Source organism: Stegostoma tigrinum, chromosome 1, assembly GCF_030684315.1.
Source record: "Stegostoma tigrinum isolate sSteTig4 chromosome 1, sSteTig4.hap1, whole genome shotgun sequence".
Classification (NCBI taxonomy): domain Eukaryota; kingdom Metazoa; phylum Chordata; class Chondrichthyes; order Orectolobiformes; family Stegostomatidae; genus Stegostoma; species Stegostoma tigrinum.
In genome coordinates, this window is record NC_081354.1 from 161,783,613 (window position 1) to 161,808,668 (window position 25,056).

Below are 25,056 nucleotides of genomic sequence, written 5' to 3' on the forward strand. Positions count from 1 at the left end.
TTTGAGCACAGTGAGAAGTTTGAGATAAGGATATTCATGATAAAGTTTCCCTATCCTTCCACCAGTTTTCATGAAGGAAGTGGATATAGTTCTGAGGGCTAAAGGGATCAAAGGATATCAGCAAAAGCAGGAACAGGATACTTGGATGATTTTGAAAGGCAGAGCAACTTGAAGGGCTGGATGGTCCGTGTTTCTAAGTACACTGCAAAGTGAGATTACCACTGAACTGAAGATACCAATCAAGCATATCATCTCAACATCGCTATTTGTAGTTAGAAATTTTAACTGGAACTTTTTTTATTGCTGCATACAATGCAGCTTGTGTGTGAAAGGAGATGACAGTGAGAGATATGTAGTCTCCTTCCTCCTGTGGAACTGTAATACCAGAAAAACTGGCAACCATCCATTTCATTTGGTAACCAGATAGAAAACAAGCAGGGAATAGTATTTCTGTGTGCGATGGTGGGGAGAGAGAGAGAGAGGGAGAGGCAAACCACAGATTTTTAGTTTTCATACCTGCTGCTACATAATCGTAAAGCCATAACCGTGATGTAGAAATGGAACTAACAACAGTGAGTCTTAAACAATAGAAGAAAAGTTTTTAAAAAATTGTACAACATTTTTCACTTGTTGTTTAAGACTTTAAGCAAATTTCTAAGTCACAGGATTGTTTGGATGGAGTTCTGGGCTGCTTGAGGGGATTGATGTTATCATAGGGACCATAGCAGAGAGCTTTTGTGCTGTTTTGATGCTGGTTTTGCGCAATGCAGGTGAGGAGGCAAACTGTTGTTCAAACCAGAGCTGTAATAAATAGCCAAAGTCAGAAGTCACACAACATTAGGTTATAGTCCAACAGGCTTATTTGAAATCACAAGCTTTCGGAGCACTGCTCCTTTGTCAGGTGAAGTGAACACCTGAATGCCACCTCTTTGAATAAACGTATTGGACTAAAACCTGGTGTCGTGTGACTTCCACCATCATCCACCCCAGTCCAACACAGGCACCTCCACCACCTAATAAATAGTTGTCCATTCAGGCATTGGTAACAGGGAAAAAATCTCCATGGCCATCCTTAATGCACTGTTCTGAGGAAGGGTCATCGGGCCCAAAACATTAACTCTGTTTTCTCCTCCACAGATGCTGCCAGACCTGCTGAGCTTTTCCAGCAACTTTGTTTTTGTTGTTGTTGTTAACACAATGTCAATTCAACTATGAATGTAGACCCACAATAGAAATAAGGGGAAAAGCATAATCTTTCAAGAAAATGATTGAGAAAGGTTACTTGAGAGAAAAAAAGCAACATAAAAAACAGAGATGGTAGGAACTACTGATGCTGGAGAACCTGAGATAACACGGTGCGAAGCTGGATGAGCACAGCAGGCCAAGCAGCATCAGAGGAGCAGGAAGGCTTGACATTTCGGGTCGGGACCCTTCTTCAGAAATGGGGGAAGGGAAGGGGTTTCTGAAATAAATAGGGAGACGGGAGAGGTGGATAGAAGATGGATAAAGGAGAAGATAGGGTGAGACATAAAAAACATAAAAAACACTTGGCTGAAAAATTTGGCTTTTTAATGCCTCTTTATGACAGCTTTGTCCAAAACGTTCTCCTTGGACTACAGAAGAATAAGAAGAAGCCAAACTGAGGATTTCGATTGAATTTATCTTTGGGTCTCACAAAAGATGGCTAATGAGGAAGTAGACGTTTAGATTCTGGTAAGGTGGCGGCAGAATAAGATGTTCCAGGCAGAGCTCCTTCGCTTGCCAGATTTTTTCTTTTTTCTTTCCTCTTTGCAGCAGTTTATCTTCTTAAATTGTTCTACCTGTGAGACAAAGGGAGAGGAGTCGTGGACCGGATCCCGGAGCAGGGAGAAGGGCGAGCGCCGCCCGGGTCCCAGAGTGGGAAGTGGAGCGAGTGCAGGCGGAGTTCCGGAACAGTGAGCGGAGTGAGTGCAGGTCGGGTCCCAGAGTGGGGAGCAGGGCAAGTGTGGGCCGGGTCCCGGAGTGGGGAGCGGGGCATGCGATGGCCGGGTCCCAGAGTGAGTGTGGTCTGGCTGTAGGAACGAGTGCTGGAGGTGAGTCCGGGACAGAGAGGAAGACTTGTATTCTGAAGCCCAGTGGGCATGGTCTCAGAGAAAACGACTATAACTTGAGTACTTTAAAGACACTTTTTTTTCTCATTCTGGACTTTTAAACTCTGTATTACCATTCTAATTTTTATTACTATTTCAATTCTGTGACAACACTTAAAGTATCTGTACCTTGGAACCCTGTAACTAAGATGGCACCAAGAAGCAACATTACAAACTTGTCAGTGCACTCATTTGAGTGCATGTGACAACAAAGGCTATTCTATTCCAGATTCTGGAAGGAATTTTTTTAGACTGGGAAGTAGCAAACATAATCTCTCCATTCAAGAAGGGAGGGTGACAGAAAACAGGAGGCTATAGGCCACTAAGCTAGACATCTGTTACACAGAAAGCGTTGCAATCGATCATTAAGGTGGTCATCATTGGATAATTAGAAAATGATAATCAGAAAGAGTTCTCATGGTTTTGTGTAAAGGAAATCGAATTTAACTAGTTTAACCAACAGAGGAGGCAATGGCCTAGTGGTATTTCCACTGGACTGTTAATCCAGAGACCCAGATAATGTTCTGGGAGATAACAAGATGTAGAGCTGTCTGAACACAGCAGGCCAAGCAGCATCAGAGGAGCGGGAAAGCTGATGTTTCAGGCTTAGACACCTTCGAAAAGAAGAAGGGTCTAGGCCCGAAACGTCAGCCTTCCTGCTCCTCTGATGCTGCTCAGGTCAGCCAGCTCTGCATCTTGTTATCTCAGATTCTCCAGCATCTGCAGTTCCTACTATCCCTAATGTTCTGGGGACTTGGGTTTGAATCCTGCCATGGCAGAACTGAATTCCAGTTTTAAAAATCTGGAACTAGGAGACTAATGATGACCATGAATCCATTGTCAATTTTTGGAAAAACCCATCAGGTTCACTGATCTCAGAGATGATGGGAACTGCAGATGCTGGAGAACCCAAGATAATAAAGTGTGAAGCTGGATGAACACAGCAGGCCAAGCAGCATTTCAGGACCACAAAAGCTGACATTTTGGGCCGAGACCCTTCATCAGAGAGGGGGATGGGGAGAGGGTTCTGGAATAAAGAGGGAGAGAGGGGGAGGCGGACCGAAGATGGAGAGAAAAGAAGATAGGTGGAGACAGTATAGGTGGAGAGGTAGGGAGGGGATAGGTCAGTCCAGGGAAGACGGACAGGTCAAGGAGGTGGGACGAGGTTAGTAGGTAGGAAATAGAGGTGCCGCTTGAGGTGGAGGAAGGGATGGGTGAGAGGAAGAACAGGTTAGGGAGGCAGAAACAGGCTGGGCTGGCTTTGGCATTCAGTGGGGGGAGGGGAAGAGCTGGGCTGGTTGTGTGGTGCAGTGGGGGGAGGGGACGAACTGGGCTGGTTTAGGGATGCGGTGGGGGAAGGGGAGATTTTGAAGCTGGTGAAGTCCACATTGATACCATTAGGCTGCAGCGTTCCCAAGTGGAATATGAGTTGCTGTTCCTGCAACCTTCGGGTGGCATCGTTGTGGCACTGCAGGAGGCCCATGACGGACATGTCATCTAAAGAATGGGAGGGGGAATTAAATTAGTTCACTACTGGGAGGTGTAGTTGTTTATTGCGAACCGAGTGGAGATGTTCTGCAAAGCAGTCCCCAAGCCTCCGCTTGGTTTCCCCGATGAGAGGAAGCCACACCGGGTACAATGGATACAGTATACCACATTGGCAGATGTGCAGACTTTCCACATTAAGCAGAGGTTCACCTGCACATCTGCCAATGTGGTATACTGTATCCATTGCACCCGGTGTGGCTTCCTCTACATCGGGGAAACCAAGCAGAGGCTTGGGGACTGCTTTGCAGAACACCTCCGCTCAGTTCACAACAAACAACTGCACCTCCCAGTCGCAAACCATTTCCACTCCCCCTCCCATTCTTTAGATGACATGTCCATCATGGGCCTCCTGCAGTGCCACAATGATGCCACCCGAAGGTTGCAGGAACAGCAACTCATATTCCGCCTGGGAACCCTGCAGCCTAATGGTATCAATGTGGACTTCACCAGCTTCAAAATCTCCCCTTCCCCCACTGCATCCCTAAACCAGCCCAGCTCTTCCCCTCCCCCCACTGAATGCCAAAGCCAGCCCAGCCTGTTTCTGCCTCCCTAACCTGTTCTTCCTCTCACCCATCCCTTCCTCCACCTCAAGCGGCACCTCCATTTCCTACCTACTAACCTCATCCCACCTCCTTGACCTGTCCGTCTTCCCTGGACTGACCTATCCCCTCCCTACCTCCCCACCCATACTCTCCTCTCCACCTATCTTCTCTCCATCTTCGGTCCGCCTCCCCCTCTCTCCCTATTTATTCCAGAACCCTCACCCCATCCCCCTCTCTGATGAAGGGTCTAGGCCCGAAATGTCAGCTATTGTGCTCCTGAGATGCTGCTGGCCTGCTGTGTTCATCCAGCGTCACACATTATTATCTTGGATTCTCCAGCATCTGCAGTTCCCATTATCCCTAGCTCATTTGAACCTATGTATACATACTGTCCTGCCAATGTGATATTCAGAGTGTAAGACAACAAAGTGTGAAGCTGGATGAACACAGCAGGCCAAGCAGCATCTCAGGAGCACAAAAGCTGATGTTTCGGGCCTAGACCCTTCATCAGAGGAGAGGGGAGAGGCTTCTGGAATAAATAGGGACAGAGGGGGAGGCAGACCGAAGATGGAGAGAAAAGAAGATAGGTGGAGAGGAGAGTATGGGTGGGGAGGTAGGGAGGGGATAGGTCAGTCCAGGGAAGGCGGACAGGTCAAGGAGGTGGGTTGAGGTTAGTAGGTAGGAAATGGAGGTGCGGCTTGAGGTGGGAGGAAGGGATGGGTGAGAGGAAGAACAGGTTAGGGAGGCGGAGACAGGCTGGGCTAGTTTTAGGATGCAGTGGGGGAGGGAGAGATTTTGAAGCTGGTGAAGTCCACATTGATACCATTGGGCTGCAGGGTTCCCAAGCGGAATATGAGTTGCTGTTCCTGCAACCTTCGGGTGGCATCATTGTGGCACTGCAGGAGGCCCATGATGGATATGTCGTCTAAAGAATGGGTTCGCATCCTACGGGGAAAGAAATTGCAATCCTTACCTGGTCTGGTCGAAATGTGACTCCAAACCCACAGCAATATGGTTGACTCTGAACTGCCCTCTGGGCAATTAGGGATGGGCAATAAATGCTGCCTGGCCAACGACACTCTCATTCTGTGAATGAACAAAGGATGGGTGGTGCGGTGACTCAGTGGTTAGCACTGCAGCCTCACGGCACCAGGGACCAGGGTTCGATTGCAGCCTCAGGTAACTGTCTGTGTGGAGTTTGCACATTCTCCCTGTGTCAGCGTGGGTTTCCTCCGGGTGCTCCGGTTTCCTCCCACAGTCCAAAGATGTGCGGGCTAGGTGTACTGGCCATGCTAAATCGCCTGTAGTGTTCAGGGGTGTGTGGGTTGTAGAGGGATGGGTCTGGCTGGGATTCTCCAAGGGGCAGTGTGGACTTGTTGGGCCAAAGGGCCCGTTTCCACATTGTAGGGAATCTAATCTAATTGGAGTTTTCTGAATGAGTGACCTGCTGTTGAAAAAGGGGAGCCTGTAGATTTATAGTACTTGGATTTACAGAAGACATTTGACATGGAAAGAAGTCATTGTGTAATACAATCAGAGCCAATTCCACTGCAACATGGGTGGCTCAGCTATAGAGAAAAGGAGGATGAGGTCAGAAAGGTAATGGTGAGAGAGTATTAGAGCAGAGGAATTATGCTTGAATTGTAAAAAAGACAAATTACAATGAAAGTATTATGTCCGGTTTTAGTTGGCTCGGGAACGTAAAGAAGAGATTTACATGGAGGTTGTCAGGAATGGACAATTTTAGCTGTAACAAACAAAAATCAAATACTTTTATGCAAGTGAACACCGTCAATATCAATGCCCTCCAACAGCTTCCCAGGTTTTAGTCTGTACATTCTTCAATTTACCCAAAACCTTGGGTGATATTTAATAGGCGTTGAGAGTATCACCCATCAGCTGGAAAGCTAATGACAGCCCAGGTCCCCTTTCTTAGAGAAGGTCTTGCACATTTAAATGCCACTTCAGCACTAGCCTGACCACGGTGGGCCTTCCCTGGGATCTAGGAGTTACCAACCAATGAGAGAAGAGACTGGCAACTTTATTGTACAGCAGCACCACTGGTGGCTACTGTCAGTATGACACCCACCTTGGGGCTCGGCTCCTCACTGGGACAGAGGTGAATGATGAGGCTGGGATTTGTGGGTTTAGAGTTGAGGGGAGTCAGCAGACAGGGCAGGATTCCCACAGACACTGAGTGCCCTTGAAATAAGGACCACAACCCAGGAGCCTGCAAATGACCCCCCACAAGGTTGCTTGCTGTACTTCCAGCGTGTGAATCCCCTTACTTTCTGATGGACTAATACTCGTCTTCCATGTATGACCTCATGAAAAATCTTGCTACATTAAATTAAGACAATCAGAGTGGAGATGGTAAGGTGGTGGGATGCCCACCCAACAGCCATTCACCTGACGAACTGCCCCCTTACAAACAATATCATTAGGAGGGAGAGCATTTAATTCTACCCATTGTCGGTCACAACCCCATAAGGTGTACATTAACATATTTAGCATTTATTCAACCCAAGGAAAGAAAAGGAATGAGGAAATTAGAAAAAAAAAGAAGTTGATTTCTCCTGATCCTGTTCGCAGTAGAACTAAATTACCTGTGTGTGAAAAATGATAATCTTTCATCCAATTTAATTAAGAATAAGAATACAACCTGCCTCACAGCAGCTGATCAGTTACCTATTGCACCTAGATGTTATAGACATAGGAAGGTCTCCACTATTATATTCTGGGCAAAAATGATTGCTGTTAACTAAAACCCTGTGAGACTAGAGTGCAAATTGGTTCTGCTGTATTTGAATTTCACTTCTATATTTAATAGCAAATTTCCCTATCACTTTCTCTGAGACATCGATATGATGCAGGTAGAAGGCTGATTAATTGTGCCACAAGATATGATGATTGTTCCTTATTAGCTCTGAAATCCTCTTAGCAAAGGTAGTAAGGGAATGGAACGCTTTGCCTGCAATGGTAGTAGATTCGCCAACTTTAGGTACATTTAAGTCGTCATTGGACAAGCATATGGACATACATGGAATAGTGTAGCTTAGATGGGCTTCAGATTGGTATGACAGGTCAGCACAACATTGAGGGCCGAAGGGCCTGTACTGTGCTGTAATGTTCTATGTTCTATGTTCAAAGTGAAAACAGTTGGAACTCCCCATTCCTTGACCATCTGGATTATGAAGTTTCCTAATGTTTCACTTGAGGTTGTGTTGCCAGTTGTAAGAGAAATTGTGAATTACTCACTAATGTCAGATCCATATTTGCCTATTTTTTTTGTGTGGTTCAATTAGCCCAGACCTACCCCATTGACCTGGATGTGAAATCTAATAGTGAAGGCCTGAACAATTCTGACTGGGTAAGTGGCACGCTGTATGCCACTTTGTCCTAACCTTGGTCATTTGATGTGGTGCAGTTTTTCTCAGTGTCCCAAACTAGGATTTGCTTCTGGCCATAAATTCACAGTCCTCACTAGTCAGTGCAGTCAACTTGCATAAGACAATACTCTGCTTTATGTCACAATTGCCACTGTAAAGTGCAGGATCCATGTCTTGCTTTTGGCGTCTGATCTGACATCAAGTTGTGGCCGAGCCAGAACTTTCTTTAGTTTAGTGTGGCAAAACTGAATCCATCCTATTCACCCCCTACCAAAAACTCCATGCTGTGGCTTTGGATGGCAGCATAGATTTTGTTAAAAAAAGGAAACATTCTGTACCTGTGACAGCTCCTTGAAAGAACTAGATGATTAGAAATGACTACTTTCCTGCCCTTCGACTTAATTCTAGGTTTTCTTGAAGCATGAAACTTTTTGTCTTTTAAACTATCCTGCCCTTCACCCAGTCAGATCTGAATGGTGTGGCTGACCCTGGCCTTTGGTAAGCCCAAGCTTGGTTGGCCATTCATGGAAGGGTTTTGTCTACAGGGTGACAGCGCCAGGATGGATCTGATGTATTCCATGTTATGAAGGGAAGGCACTATAAGCTCGGAAGACAACGTCTGGCTCGTGCCAAATAGAGGATCATCTGGAAAGAAGATTTGTCTTGCTTTTGAACACACACACGGAAAGCAACTAGAAACTGTCTCCTGCTTCCCTTATTCCTGAGTTAAATGTGGTTGGTGTGAATGTGGACCACAGTGTGAGAATGAGGTTGGCATAATTTGTTTTAACATCTCAATCAATCTGGACAGTGGTTGACGTGTAGGCGAGCCCAGACTGTCACCATGGTGATATTAAAGACTGGCTCCTCTAGACCACGGCTGATTACACCACTGATCATGGCACCGAGATGGCAACGCCTTCAACACTCTCTCACACATTCTACTTCACCTACCCAAAACCTTTCTAACTTTTCTCAATTCTGCTGAAAGGTCACAGATCTGACCTTTTCAGGGTCAGGCCTTTTCAGCATCGTCTGTTTTTATTTATTGTTCCTTTTGCTCAGTCTTAGTAGGGCCCACCTAAGGATCCAGGCCCAGACTGCAAAGCTCATGGATAGCTTTAAAACCTCAATAGCCCACTTCTCATGACATTCAAATGTAAACATTTAGGAAACAGAAAGAAACCACCTAACTGTAAAATATAAAGTTTTGCCCAAAAAAAGGAGCTGGTGGAAATCGGAAACTGAGACAGAAAATACAGGAAATACTTGGCAAGCCAGGCAAAATCTATGGAGACTGAGCATTGAACCTTTTTTTTAAAAACACTCCTCCAGAGCAGCTGGGATTTGAACCTAGGTCTTTGGCTTCGAGAACTAACAGCAGGAAAGGCACTTCAACCCCATGAGTCTACTCAGCCATTTAATACAACCATGGTTGATCTGATCTTGGCCTCAACACCACTTTCCAGCCTGCTCTTTATAACTCTCCAACCCATTTCTAATTAAAAGTCTCCACCTTAAATTTACTCAAAGTCCTGGCGTCCACCACCCTCTTGTGTAGTGAATTCCATAGGTTTGCAGCTCTTTGAGAGAAGACATTTCTCCATACCTCTGCTACTCCTTACCTTACAATTATGACCTCTAATTCTAGATTGCATTACATGAGGAAGCATCTTTCTATGTGTACTCTGCCAAACTTCTTCAGCATCTTACATGCCTCAGTTAGTTCTCTTCTCATTCTTCTGTACTCAAGATTATTGGCATAAACTGCTCAATCTCTCTTCACAAGACAAGTGCCTCATCTCTGGAATCTATTCAGTGAACCTTCTCTGAACTGTCTCCAATGCAAATACATCTCTTCTCAAGTAAGGAACCAAAATTGTTCTCCAGATGTAGTCTCACTGATGCCTTGTACAGTTACAACAACACTTCCCTACTTTTTTACTCTATTCTTTTAGCAATAAATGCTAATATTCCATTTGCCTAAATTATTAACTGCTATACCATGTACCTGCATACTAGTTTTTTTGTGATTCATGCATGAGAACACCCAGATGACTCTGCACTAAAGCTTTGATCATTTATATAGAATAGAATCGAATCGCTACAGTGTGGAAACAAGTCTGTCAGCCCAACAAGTCCACACCGACCCTCAGAGCATCCCACCCAGAACCCACCCCCTTAATCTACTCATCCCTGGACACTATGTGTAAGTTAGCATGGCCAATCCACCTAGCCTGCACATCTTCAGACTGTGAGAGAAAACCAGAGCACCTGGAGGAAACCCATGCAGACACAGGAAGAACGTGCAAACTCCACACAGACAGTTGCCTGAAGGTGGAATCAAACCTGGGTCCTCGGCACTGTGAGGCAGCACTGCTAACCACTAAGCTAACGTGCCACTCATATAATAATTTGATTTTCTATTGCTCCAACTAGAAACTTCACAATTATCCATGTCAAACTTCATCTGCCACATTTTAGTCCATACATCTCACCTATCCATATCCATTCATAAATTTTTTATTTCTTCATTGCATCTTACTTTACCACCCAGTTTAGTGCTAGGCTTCTTAAGCTAGCAAAACTTAACTTCTCTCTAATTTCATCTTGCATTTTTCCATTAATATCTTGAAAACCTGTTTGTTCTGATTCTTCACTATTCATGATTCTTCAGTCTGGTTTTGGGAAGAAGATATACATTCGGTCTGTTCGCACGGCTCTTTTCAAGAGTCCTGTGCTGTTTTGGCTCTAATTTGTAGTGAAATTCATAAAATGCAAGTGTACGACTGTCACCCACTAGTGACCATTAAGAGCAAAAGTCTGCATGACTTTTAGGCCATATTATAAAGCACAGCAATCCTGCTGTCACTGTGATGGTACTACATAACCACCAGCCTCTTCACTGCAGTTTGTGGTGTGTGTTTTGACTAGATAGCTGTACACTTGGGCCAACTTGTAGTTGCATAATAACACTTACATAATGCATCCACAGCAGACAAGCGGGTAGATTGCATTTAGATGAACAATTTCATTCATAAAGCTAATGCATTCTAAGGTTACAAGCCATAAAGTGCAGAAGTTCCAAGGGCAGTGTAACTCAACCTGTCTGAATTTGAAACCTGACCTACAAATAAGTTAAAGTAATCTTTAAAGCCAGATTAGTTTATCATTTGTCATTTGAAGAATACAGATCATACAACAACGCACTTGAATATTCCCATTGAATTCAGTACATAATATAAATGTATTGTACATAATGCTAAAGAACCATTAATTTTTTTCTATAATATAACTATTATACATAATAAGATAACAGTTATGAAGATCATTCCATGGGAAAGTCTTAAATGTAGTCAGTGTCTTATGAACAACCACAATCAATAGCTCCCACACACATGATTGAAATAACAAATAATTTGACAGTTTTATGTCTCAGAGAATGTGTTGAATTAGGACACAGTGCAATGACTGAATTCCAGTACAGGTTGAGGATTCAGGACTTACTCAACTTCACAGAAGCTAGATTGCAATGTGATGGTGTGAACATAAATATGAAATTGAATGTTCTTTGGGTCTCATTTCCTCCCTCACTCTGCTCCAACTCCCATCAGCTTTGCTATTTTGTCTTTCTGCCAGTCAGATCTTGGGATGATCGCTCAGGACCAATATATTGACAACAAGAAAACATCTCACCAGAAACTTTACACCTTGTCTCCAATTCAGTCTCCCTGCCCAGCTAACTGCTTAGCCCTAATCAGGCAGTATGGAATGTCAACATTGTGTTCAATCCTTAACTGAAGTTTATTCTCATTTCCTAAAACCAAGATTCCCATTATCCATCTCATCAAATCTCCAAATTCTTTCTTGACCCTATCAACACTGATGGTAATTTTTACAAATTCATTGTTTCCTGGCTGTATTACTCTAATATGGCACTTTCCAGTTTCCACTCCATCTTATGTAGTTCCATCTCATCTGAAACAGCACATTTTCCTTCCTACCCTGTACTAAGTCTCACACATCAATTAGTCTCACTCCTAACCGCCATCCATTGGTTCCCCAGCACACGTCTCAATGCATTGATTTGCAAACCCTGATCCTTATGTACATCCCATTTCATGAAAAAATAACTTAGAAAAAGAAATATTTGTCATCTTATCCCACTTACTTTAGTAATATCCTCCAATGCCAAATCTCAGTTTGTTTGCACAGTCTGCATTTTCAAAAGACATCACAATAATTACTTCCTTGACCACAACAGCAATCATTTCCTGTATTGTCCTTTCTGTGCATTGTTCAACTTCTGTTCTATGTGGGGACATTTCTCTATATTAAAGTATGGCATTAGTGTGCATTATCATTATAAGCAAATTAACAAATTGAGGCAACTTTAACTTTGGTTCGCATTGGTCTTTGGTGGGCAAGAGGGCACAAAGCAGATGATGCGCCAAGTAGAAGAGAATGGGGTGGAGCCTCATTCAGTTTAATATTGGACATCTGTCTCCCCCACCCAAAGTTAGAGGGACGGCATAAAGGTTGGTGGACAAGATGGGAGTTGAGGTGAGAGCTAGAGACTGTCAGATTCCATCTTATGATCTCCAGCATAGTGAAATGGTGCAAGTGATGGTGAGAAGAATTAAATGGCCAAGGACAAAAAATGTCATGTGGGTCTCATAAATTCATTACGAGGGCCCAGCAGATCATTCCAGTTCTTGCTGGCCCCCAATGGAATCCTTTCAAAAGTATATTCAAAAGTGAGATATTGCTGGCAAACATGGTTAAGGAAAATCCCAAAGCCTTTTATTCATATATAAAGAGCAAGAGGGTAACTAGAGAAAGGATTGGCCCACTTAAGGACAAAGAAGGAAAGTTATGCACTGAGTCAGAGAAAATGGGTGACATTTTTAACGAGTACTTTGCATCGGTATTCACCAAGGAGAGGGACATGACGGATGTTGAGGTTAGGGATAGATGTTTGCTTAGTCTAGGTCAAGTTGACATAAGGAAGGAGGAAGTGTTAGGTATCCTAAAAGACATTAAGGTGGACAAGTCCCCAGGTCCGGATGGGATCTATCCCAGCTTACTGAGGGAAGAGAGAGAGGAAATAGCCGGGGCCCTAACAGATATCTTTGCAGTGTCCTTAGACACGGGTGAGGTCCCAGAGGACTGGAGACTTGCTAATGTTGTCCCCTTGTTTAAAAAGGGCAGCAAGGATAATCCAGGTAATTATTGACCGGTGAGCCTGACGTCAGTGGTAGGGAAGCTACTGGAGAAGATACTGAGGAATAGGATCTATTCCCATTTGGAAGAAAATGGGCTTATCAGTGATAGGCAACATGGTTTTGTACAGGGAAGGTCATGTCTTGCCAACTTAATAGAATTCTTTAAGGACGTGACAAAGTTGATTGATGAGGGAAAGGCTGTAGATGTCATATATGTGGATTTCAGTAAGGCGTTTGATAAGGTTCCCCATGGCAGGCTGATGGAGAAAGTGAAGTCACATGGGGTCCAGGGTGTGCTAGCTAGATGGATAAAAAACTGGCTGGGCAACAGGAGACAAAGGGTAGTAGTAGAAGGGAGTTTCTCAAATTGGAGACCTGTAACCAGTGGTGTTCCACAGGGAAATGTGTTGGGACCACTGTTGTTTGTGATTTATGTAAATGATCTGGAGGAAGGTGTAGGTGGCCTGATCAGCAAGTTTGCTGATGACGCTAAGATTGGTCGAGTAGCTGATAGTGAAGGGGACTGTCAGAAATTACAGCAGAATATAGATAGATTGGAGAGTTGGGCAGATAGATGGCAGATGGAGTTCAATCCGGGCAAATGCGAGGTGATGCATTTTGGAAGATCTAATTCAAGGGCGAACTATACAGTAAATGGAAAAGTCCTAGGGAAAATTGATGAACAGAGAGATCTGGGTGTTCAGGTTCATTGTTCCCTGAAGGTGGCAATGCAGGTCAATAGGGTGGTCAAGAAGGCATATGGCATGCTTTCCTTCAATGGGCAGGGTATTGAGTACAAGAGTTGGCAGGTCATGTTACAGTTGTATAAGACTTTGGTTCGTCCACATTTGGAGTACTGTGTACGGTTCTGGTCGCCACATTACCAAAAGGATGTGGATGCTTTGGAGAGGGTACAGAGGAGGTTCACCAGGATATTGCCTGGTATGGAGGGTGCTAGCTATGAAGAGAGGTTGAGGAGATTAGGATTATTTTCATTAGAAAGACGGAGATTGAGGGGGGACCTGATTGAGGTCTACAAAATCATGAGAGGCATAGACAGGGTGGATAGCAAGAAGCTTTTTCCCAGAGTGGGGGACTCAATTACTAGGGGTCATGAGTTCAAAGTGAGAGGAGGAAAGTTTAAGGGAGATATGTGTGGAAAGTTCTTTACACAGAGGCTGGTGGGTGCCTGGAATGCGTTGCCAGCGGAGGTGATAGACGCAGACATGTTAGCGTCTTTTAAGATAGATTTGGACAGGTACATGGATGGGCAGGGAGCAAATGGACATGGACCGTTAGGAAATAGATGACAGGTTAGACAGAGGATTGTGATCAGCGCAGGCTTGGAGGGCTGAAGGGCCTGTTCCTGTGCTGTAGGTTTCTTTGTTTCTTTGTTTCTTTGTTGTAAACTCACCATGGTCTCTTTTGTCCACACTGCAGCATCCTTCCTCCCTAGTTGAGTGCAAACTACACGGCAGCACCAGTCACGTCTTTGGGCAAAGGCTTGCCTCAAGTGGCAGTCACTGAGGGTAACATCATACGGGGCAGGTACAGAATAGCCTCTTGCGAGTAAGACAGCTCACCCAGGTTTAATCTGTCACGCTAATTCCCATCAAGAAGGGGGAGTTAAAATCATTCCCAATGTGACAGGAAGGTAAATTATTGACATAGGGTTCCTCCAAACAAAGTGATTGTGTCTTTGCCTTAAACTTATAGTATGGGAATGTAGCAGAATTTGACGAGCTGAGTAAAAGCAGTACTAGTTAAGCAATATGGTGTAATAAAGGTACCCTAATTCAATAATAAGTTTCCACTCTCTCACAAGCTTTGGCACAGAATTTGTTCCTAAGGTCTTACTATTATGTCTTCCAAGTATAATGTTTAGTTTGTGGTTTTCTAAATGCAACCCAGTCATTGTCTACAGCAGTGGTGGGAGATCTCAAGTAAAGCTAAGACATTCCCCCATCTGTAAAGTGATCCCAATACATAAATTATGGAAAGACCTGAAGCCTGATGATAAGGTTTGTGCTTCTGGGCTCTTTTTACACTCTGCTTTCTCTTTAAGTCACGTGTGTCTGGCAGAGCAGTAATTTTTCATGAGAGTCGTGAAGCTATGCAGGAGAGAGCAGAGAGCAACTTGTTACATGAATGTGACACATAGGATAAAAGGCAGGAAAGAAAATTTGAAAATGACACCAACATGAAAGACAAGAAGAAAAAATCAAAGGAACGCTTAGAAGATGATGAAGAAGAAGAAATAGTATTGGAAAAAAGGAAGAAAAAGAAAACATCTCCAAATGAAGAGCCTAACAAAAGGTCCAAGTCAAAAGGTTCAGTTGAAGATGATGATCATGTTGATAAACCTCGAAAGGAGAAGAATAAAGGGAAAAAATCCAAGAAGGGTTCAAATGACAGTGAAGAAGAAAAAAGAGAAAAGAAGAAAGAGAAACAGAAAGGAGATAAACCAAAACACAAAACATCTAAAAAACCATTCAACTATCAAGAAATTTATGAGAGAGAACTTCTGACATACCGCACTGAATCCTCAGACGAGGGAGAGGATCCATACCACAAGAAGAAAGGTCATTATTGAAGAAATGTCTTATTTATTGCCTTTCTCATTCAGATTCACTTAATTTATCTTTTTTTTTGTTTCTGAGATATGAGACAACGTCTCAATTAAATGGGGTTTAAACAAATTTGGCAGGGAGATGGGATGTGGAGTGGAAGTACAGTGGGGGATGATCCACAAGACAAGTGTAATTGAAGAACCAACTCAGCCTTGAAGGCAGTGTGTGAATGTAGTTAAGGCGCATGGGAGCATTGCAAAGTTAATGGCATTTATTATAATGCAAAAATCTTGCAAATAAGGCAAATGGATTCAGAGTGTTGATTAACGCGTGGGGATGTGATGTCGTTGCTATCACCAAGATATGGTTGAGGGAGGGTCAGAACTGGTGGCTCAATGTTCCAGGGTAGGGAATCTTTAAGTGAAACAGGGGCAGGGGATTGTGAAAGAGGAGGTGGTCTCACATTATTAAGCAAGGGAGTGAATTACTGTGGTAAGGTGAGGTGATCTTAGAAGGTTCGTCAAATGAGATTATATGGGTAGGATTTAAAAACAAAATGAGAGCAATCACTTTGCTTGGTGTGTCAGGGAGATATAGAAAGACAGATATGTTGGCAAATCTAAGAGGTATAGAAATATTAGGGTATAATAGTGAGGGAATTCAGCTTCCAAATATTAGAAGGGATGAAAAGCGAAAGGCTTACATGGGCAGCAGTCTTAAAATTTTCCCAGGACCATATTTCAAGGCCATGAAGAGAGTCACCAGTGAAGGAGTAAAAGAAGATTTACAGGGCTGATAAAGGAAATGTAGGGGTGTGCTGATCAGGAGAGAATGAGCATGTTGAGTCTCTGAGAAGGCTAAGTGGGGGCCAAGTAAAATTATGAAAGGTATTGATAGAGTAGAACAGATGGCATGCCTCCAGAGGTGAATTGGCGGACAGGGAGTGGCATAATAAGATTAGGTGCAATGCCATATATATCATTCTACGTGCCTACCCATTTGCCCACCCACTTTTACACATGGTGGTGCAGCATAGGGCAGCCCATCTGTCCACTAGACAGTGAGGCCCATGCTAAGTGTGAAGCCAGCAGCTTCCAGGCAAGAGAGAGAAAGAGAAAGAGAGAAAGACATAGGGTTCCTTCTCCATTTCCCTAGTCTCATTACATTGTTCATCCCAGCACTGCAACCTCTTCACTGCCAGGCCTCAGTAATACTTTAATTTATCTCAGTGTCTGGCTCCATTGAGCGCTGCCATTGGTTACTGATTGCAGACCCAGCAGTGACCATTGCTTCTAACAGTGCTGCTGGGATCACAGGGCCATTTGCCTGGCCTTGTGGAAACAGAAGTAGGGCATCTCCCAGATGGGGGTGGAATTCTCCCCCCTAGCCATTTAATTGTCCAGGGACCATTAAATTTTCTGGACCATTAAATGGCTATGAGGCAAATTCCCACAGTGGGGTTGGGCTGAGCCACAACATTTCTGCCAGGCCTGGAAGAGGGAAGGACCTGGCCCAGTGGAGAAAACCAAACAGGAGAAATTAGTGGTGTTTAATAAGATTGGAGGAAGAAGCCAACTCTGTAGCCAATACTAGCAACACCCACGTCTATCAAATTTCAGGAGCGCTAAGGGTATTAAGCCCCTGTTTGGCAGTACTCTGTTACTAGGGCTCCCGACTCTTTAGATTGTCAGACTTCTGCCAGCAGGGTGGAAGTCACACATCTAAAAGTTACTGGCGGTTCAGAGGAACTCTCCATTACCAGTATTGTCACCAGGAGCTCATGGCTGCCCGCAGTGATACACTGGACTGGATCTTCATTGGCATTCATTGTTGGGTATTCGCTCAGAAAATGCTGGAGAAATCCAGCAGATCTGGCAGCATCTGTGGAGAGAGAAACAGCATTAATATGTCAAGCCCAATATGACTTCTTCTGAAGAAGAGCCCTACCAGACTCAAAATGTTAATTTGTTACTCTCTCCACAAATGCTGTAAGACCTGTCAAGTTTTTTTCTTCATTTATTTAAAGGATGAGGGGATTGCTGGCTAGGCCAGCATTACACCTCCCCAGAGTCAACCATACTGCTGTGGATCTGGGGTTATATGTCGGCCAGACCAGCTGAGGATGGCAGTTTCCTTTCCTAAAGGACATTAGTGAACCAGACAGCGTTTTCCAACAGTCAACTCATGTCCATTGTTAGACTTTTAATTCCAGACATTTATTGAATTCAAATTCCACCATCTGTTGTAGCAGGACTCAAACCCAGGTCCCCAGAACATTAGTGATCATGGGAACTGCAGATGCTGGAGAATCCAAGATAATAAAGTGTGAAGCTGGATGAACACAGCAGGCCCAGCAGCATCTCAGGAGCACAAAAGCTGACGTTTCGGGCCTAGACCCTTCATCAGAGAGGATTTGTGCTCCTGAGATGCTGCTTGGCCTGCTGTATTCATCCAGCTTCACACTTTGTTATCCCCAGAACATTACCTGAGTCTCTGGATGCAGCAATATTACCACCAGGCCATCATCTCCCCCTGTAAGTTTCCCCAGCAATTTCAGTGTTTGTTTCAGATTTCCAGCATCCATAATATTTTACTTTTGTTTCTTGTTAGATTCCTGGGGGAATTAAGCAAGGGCAGGATACACTTTTCTAGCAGCCTGGAGCATGGAAACGAGATATGAGTTGAGGACACTCAGGGACTGGGTATCTTTGAACGTGGGACCCCTCCCCCCAGAATGACACAAGCAAACCCTTTTATGTTTACTCATTGCTTCCCTGCATGGCAAGCTCCACCCACTACAAGTTGAACACTTTCATTGGCAGGAGAAAGCCCTCTAATGGGTAGCAATTGCCCACTTAAAACCCTCAACTGGCATCCAGGTGGAAGGATTTACATTCAAGTTGCCCTTAAGCGGGAGAGATTGAAGACATTCCCCATCCTCCTGCCCAATCAAATACCATCACCTTCCTCACAACCCACCTCCTGTGTGGGCATGAAACTACATCAAATGTTTTCTTGTATGAGGAAGAGTATAACTAGAGTCCATCAATAAAAGAAAGTCAACAAGGTAGTGAGTGAGCATTTGAAAAGAAACTTATTTCCCGAGAGTGATCAAACGTGGAACTGATTAGCAGAGGGAGTGCTTGAAGCAATTTGTGTGGATGCATTTGAGAGGATGGTAGATTGGCACACGATGGAGAAGGGATTAGAGGATTGTGCTGATAGAGCTAGCTCGATCACAGCATAAACAGTGGTATGGACTGATTGGTCTGAATGTGCTGTCTCATTTAATTCTATGTAATGTGAAGTCAAATAATTGTGTTGAAGTTATGATGGGTTCCATGTGAAAATTTTCACTGATAGACTGAGGATTTCCCAGTCTATTCTGTAAGGTTATTTGAAAAGGAACAATGTGCAGGGCTCTGAGGAGAAAGCAAGAGAATGATATGAATGAAATGTTTGTTCAGAGATACCATGCAGTCACAATGGACTGAATGACTTCCTTCTCTACTGTAACAAGAGAGATTCTGTGATTTTCCCTGCTTATTGTCATTTTGGTGCCCATGCAGGAAACACTTCAAAAACCCTCCACCAAACTCTATCACTGCCCATTCTCAACCCTGAGCTCACTGCCAGTCAGTGTTGTGGCCTGATTAGTAAGTTACCAGGAAATGCACAGTGTCCCTTTGCCATGCCATCTGATTCTATTTCTCCTCTACTTGCCTGCCCACCTCTGGGGTGGGGTACTTAAAAAATCTTGTCATATATTCTAATGCTTTGTTCTCTCTAAATAAATTTCAGATAGGGTTCCTTAAACCTATGTAGGGCCTGATATTACCTCTTGCATAGGTGACTAAATTTTGATTGAATTGACGAGTCTGATCCATAGGATTTAACACAGCATTTGCAGTGAAAGATTCTAAATATATCATTCCATGTGAATGTATATTTTGACATAATATACACAATATATATCATACGGCATTTATAATGAATATAGGTTCTTACAGACATACTGAGGAGTGTTGAACCTGTTACGGTGCCCTCTGGGGTGTGGATTTATCTACATGAGTTTGGATTCCAAAGCAGAATCCAAGGTGAAATTCTGACACAGCTTTCCAGCATTTCCCATGAATATAAGCTCTAATGCTGTGTTCCTCATGAATGTGGGTTGTTTATGATGTTCTCCTGAAGTGGAAGTTCCACTGCAGTCTTCAGTCATCATAGAATTTCTACCATGCTCCTCATGATTCTCAGTTCTGATAGTACTGTACATGAGTATAGGATTTTACATTCAAATAATGTTTCTTCTTGATTTTAATCATAAAATCATACAGTACAGAAGAGGCAAAAATAGAAATTGCTGGCAAAGCTCAGTAGGTCTGGCAATATTTGTGGAGAGAAATCAGAGTTAACATTTCGGGTTGAGTGACACTTCCTCAGAACTCAGAACAGAAGAGGCCTATTTGCATGGAATGCTATATTTAGAATCTATCACTACAAATGCCTTTGGTCTATTAAGAGTATACCACCAAAAAGGTATACCACTACCTATAGGCCCAAAGCCTTGAATGTTAGGACATTTCAAGTATTCATCCATGTACTTTTTAAAGTTTGTGAGGTTTTCTGCCTGAATTCCTTTACCAGGCCATGCATTCCAGAACCCCACCACCTTCTGGGACAAAAGGTTTTTCTCAAAATCTCTCTAAACTCTTGTTATTGATCCTTTGTGTAAAGGGCATGGCTACTTTCTATTCATGACCCTCATACACTTATACATCTCTAAAAGGATCCCCCCACCCTTCAGTATTCTTTGCTCCAAAGAAAACAACCTGACTGTACGTGTGTTTGACAAAATCAAATATTATAGCCCTGATATTTGCAGGGAGTTGCCTGCAGAACACAGTAGCAGCAAATTGGCAAGTCCTGAGACTTACCCAATATTCAGCCTCAAGCCTCACTTATATCGGACCAGTGTGTGTTGTACATGCACCAGGCTTTCTCAGGCAGCTCACTGCTGATGAATATTTGAATCTCACGGTAGGTATGTCTTATAAGTAGGTCACCTAATGCGTGGGACACATGCTGAGTGAGAGGGATGGAGACTGCTGTGAAAGCGAGCAGGAGAGGGAGGAGAATAAGGGAGCTAAAGGGAGAAGGAAGGGAGTGATGATCACGATAAAGAAAATAAGGTGGGGCAATTGGTGACAGGCAGAGCCTGTGTTTTTATGTGTAACTGAGGACAGCATTCTTGCTTGTGGTGAGCAGTTTTTAAAAACCTACCTTCAAGGACCATTCCGGTAATGACACAAGATAAGCTTGTTTTCCTGAGCACAAGATAATGAAATGTGAGGCTGGATGAACACAGCAGGCCAAGCAGCATCTCAGGAGCACAAAAGCTGACGTTTCGGGCCTAGACCCTTCATCAGAGAGGGGGATGGGGTGAGGGTTCTGGAATAAATAGGGAGAGAGGGGGAGGCGGACCGAAGATGGAGAGAAAAGAAGATAGGTGGAGAGAGTATAGGTGGGGAGGTAGGGAGGGGATAGGTCAGTCCAGGGAAGACGAACAGGTCAAGGAGGTGGGATGAGGTTAGTAGGTAGATGGGGGTGCGGCTTGGGGTGGGAGGAAGGGATGGGTGAGAGGAAGAACAGGTTAGGGAGGCAGAGACAGGTTGGACTGGTTTTGGGATGCAGTGGGTGGAGGGGAAGAGCTGGGCTGGTTGTGTGGTGCAGTGGGAGGAGGGGACGAACTGGGCTGGTTTAGGGATGCGGTGGCGGAAGGGGAGATTTTGAAAGTGGTGAAGTCCACATTGATACCATTAGGCTGCAGGGTTCCCAGGTGGAATATGAGTTGCTGTTCCTGCAACCTTCGGGTGGCATCATTGTGGCACTGCAGGAGGCCCATGATGGACATGTCATCTAGAGAATGGGAGGGGGAGTGAAAATGGTTTGCGACTGGGAGGTGCAGTTGTTTGTTGCGAACCGAGCGGAGGTGTTCTGCAAAGCGGTCCCCAAGCCTCCGCTTGGTTTCCCCAATGTAGAGGAAGCCACACCGGGTACAGTGGTTGCAGTATACCACATTGGCAGATGTGCAGGAGAACCTCTGCTTAATGTGGAATGTCATCTTGGGGCCTGGGATGGGGGTGAGGGAGGAGGTGTGGGGGCAAGTGTAGCATTTCCTGCAGTTGCAGGGGAAGGTGCCGGGTGTGGTGGGGTTGGAGGGCAGTGTGGAGCGAACAAGGGAGTCACGGAGAGAGTGGTCTCTCCGGAAAGCAGACAGGGGTAGGGATGGAAAAATGTCTTGGGTGGTGGGGTCGGATTGTAGATGGCGGAAGTGTCGGAGAATGATGCGTTGTATCTGGAGGTTGGTGGGGTGGTTTGTGAGAACGAGGGGGATCCCTGCTGGCCAGGCCACATTCAGCACAAAGCACTTCGGTCAAGGAGACCAAACAGATACAAGCCCCTCATTTGCCTTTAATGCAGGCCCTCTTTCAATGCCTATAGCAACATGGTGGGTATAAGCATTTCTAGCTTTTTACATTTAGATAGAAAATATACAAACACAAGAACTAGGAGCTGATATATGCCATTTGGCCCCTTAGATCATAAAATGTGAGGCTGGATGAACACAGCAGGCCAAGCAGCATCTCAGGAGCACAAAGGCTGACGTTTCGGGCCTAGACCCTTCATCAGAGAGGGGGATGGGGGGAGGACACTGGAATAAATAGGGAGAGAGGGGGAGGCGGACCGAAGATGGAGAGTAAAGAAGATAGGTGGAGAGGGTGTAGGTGGGGAGGTAGGGAGAGGATAGGTCAGTCCAGGGAAGACGGACAGGTCAAGGAGGTGGGATGAGGTTAGTAGGTAGCTGGGGGTGCGGCTTGGGGTGGGAGGAAGGGATGGGTGAGAGGAAGAACCGGTTAGGGAGGCAGAGACAGGTTGGACTGGTTTTGGGATGCAGTGGGTGGGGGGGAAGAGCTGGGCTGGTTGTGTGGTGCAGTGGGGGGAGGGGATGAACTGGGCTGGTTTAGGGATGCAGTGGGGGAAGGGGAGATTTTGAAACAGTTTCAAAATCTCCCCTTCCCCTACTGCATCCCTAAACCAGCCCAGTTCATCCCCTCCCCCCACTGCACCACACAACCAGCCCAGCTCTTCCCCCCCACCCACTGCATCCCAAAACCAGTCCAACCTGTCTCTGCCTCCCTAACCGGTTCTTCCTCTCACCCATCCCTTCCTCCCACCCCAAGCCGCACCCCCAGCTACCTACTAACCTCATCCCACCTCCTTGACCTGTCCGTCTTCCCTGGACTGACCTATCCCCTCCCTACCTCCCCACCTACACCCTCTCCACCTATCTTCTTTACTCTCCATCTTCGGTCCGCCTCCCCTTCTCTCCCTATTTATTCCAGTTCCCTCCCCCCATCCCCCTCTCTGATGAAGGGTCTAGGCCCGAAACGTCAGCTTTTGTGCTCCTGAGATGCTGCTTGGCCTGCTGTGTTCATCCAGCCTCACATTTTATTATCTTGGAATCTCCAGCATCTGCAGTTCCCATTATCTCTGGCCCCTTAGATCAGTTGTGTTATTCATCTAGATCATGGCTGACCTGCCTACCATTTTCCTGCGCTACCACCATATCCTTCTATATCTTTAGAAACTAGGAGCAGAAGTAGGCCATTTACTATGGGTGGTTCAAACTGTGGATAATCCTTTTGATGTTTAATGCACCATGATTCATGCATATTGTAAGAGCAGATACTCCCAAATTCATCCATGTCATAGTTAGCACGGACAAAGCTAGTTGTGGTAGTTGAAGACTAACCATCTCAGTTCCACAATGTTCTTGTAGTGGTGTGTAAGAGCAGTAGCCAAGGCCTAATCATCTTGAACTATTTAATTTGTGACCCTCCCTCTAAGAAAAGCTCAGGAGTGAGACTGCTCATTTGCAGCTCCTCTGATACTGAAGCAGTCCACATCCATGTCCAGGAATATTCAGGCTTTTTCTAATGATTGGCATTTAACATTCACACCACACAAGTTCCCCAGGTAATGACCAACGACTACCATTGAAGAGAACTTACCCATCTTCCTGTCACATTCAGTGGCATTACCATTGCTGAGTCATCCACTATCCTGAAGGTTGCCGCTGACCAGAAATTAATTGCAGAATCTCTATGAACACCATGGCTATGAAAGCAGGTTAGACGCTAGGAATTCTGCACCTCCGAACTGCGCAATGCCTGACCATCTTTTAAAAGATAAATGGAAAATAGTTTTAAATGAAAATACCGGTTGATGTGGTGTATATGGATTTCAGCAAGGCGTTCGATAAGGTTCCTCACAATAGGCTATTGTACAAAATGCTGAGGAATGGAATTGTGGGAGATATAGCAGTTTGGATCGGAAATTGGCTTGCTGAAAGAAGACAGAGGGTGGTAGTTGATGGGAAATGTTCATCCTGTACACCAGTTACTAGTGGTGTACCGCAAGGGTCGGTGTTGGGTCCACTGCTGTTTGTCATTTTTATAAATGACCTGGATGAGGGCGTAGAAGGATGAGTTAATAAATTGTTTGCAACAAACAACTGCACCTCCCAGTCGCAAACCATTTCCACTCCCCCTCCCATTCTTTAGATGACATGTCCATCATGGGCCTCCTGCAGTGCCACAATGATGCCACCCGAAGGTTGCAGGAACAGCAACTCATATTCCGCCTGGGAACCCTGCAGCCTAATGGTATCAATGTGGACTTGACCACTTTCAAAATCTCCTCTTCCCCCACTGCATCCCTAAACCAGCCCAGTTCGTCCCCTCCCCCCACTGCACCACACAACCAGCCCAGCTCATCCCCTCCACCCACTGAATCCCAAAACCAGTCCAACCTGTCTCTGCCTCCCTAACCTGTTCTTCCTCTCACCCATCCCTTCCTCCCACCCCAAGCCGCACCCCCATCTATCTACTAACCTCATCCCACCTCCTTGACCTGTTCGTCTTCCCTGGACTGACCTATCCCCTCCCTACCTCCCCACCTATACTCTCTCCACCTATCTTCTTTTCTCTCCATCTTCGGTCCGCCTCCCCCTCTCCCTATTTATTCCAGAACCCTCACCCCATCCCCCTCTCTGATGAAGGGTCTAGGCCCGAAACGTCAGCTTTTGTGCCCAAGGGTCTACAATGAAAAGTGTTGTCTTACGTGCCTTACAGACAGATCGTACTGTACAAGTGCATCAGGGTAGCACAACAGAGTGCAGGACACAGTGTTACAGCTGCTGAGAAGGGGCAGGGAGAGATCGACATTAACATTTAAGAGTTTCATTATCAGCAGTCTGATAACAGCAGGGAAAAATCTGTTCTTGAATCTGTTTGTACGTGCATTTAGACATTTATATCTTCTGACCAATGAAACAGTGTCAAAGACAATATAACCAGGGTGGGGATTGGGGTCTTTGATTATGCTGATTGCTTTCCTGATGCAATAGGAAACATAGATGGAGTCAATGGATGGAAGGCTGGTTTACGTGATGGACTGGGCTGTGTTCAAAACTCTCTATAGTTTCTTGTGGTCTTGGGAAGAGTAGTTGCCTTACCAGATTCTGATGCATCCAGACAGGATGTTTACTATGGCACATCTATAAGAGCCATTATGGACATCTCAACTTT

General features: G+C 44.9%; 1 protein-coding gene across 1 annotated transcript in view; it reads left to right on the forward strand.

Annotated features, from left to right (window-relative positions):
* LOC125453954 (lipoxygenase homology domain-containing protein 1) overlaps positions 1-25,056 on the forward strand; it is a 222,096-nt gene that overhangs the window by 46,953 nt on the left and 150,087 nt on the right. The window lies entirely within an intron of this gene.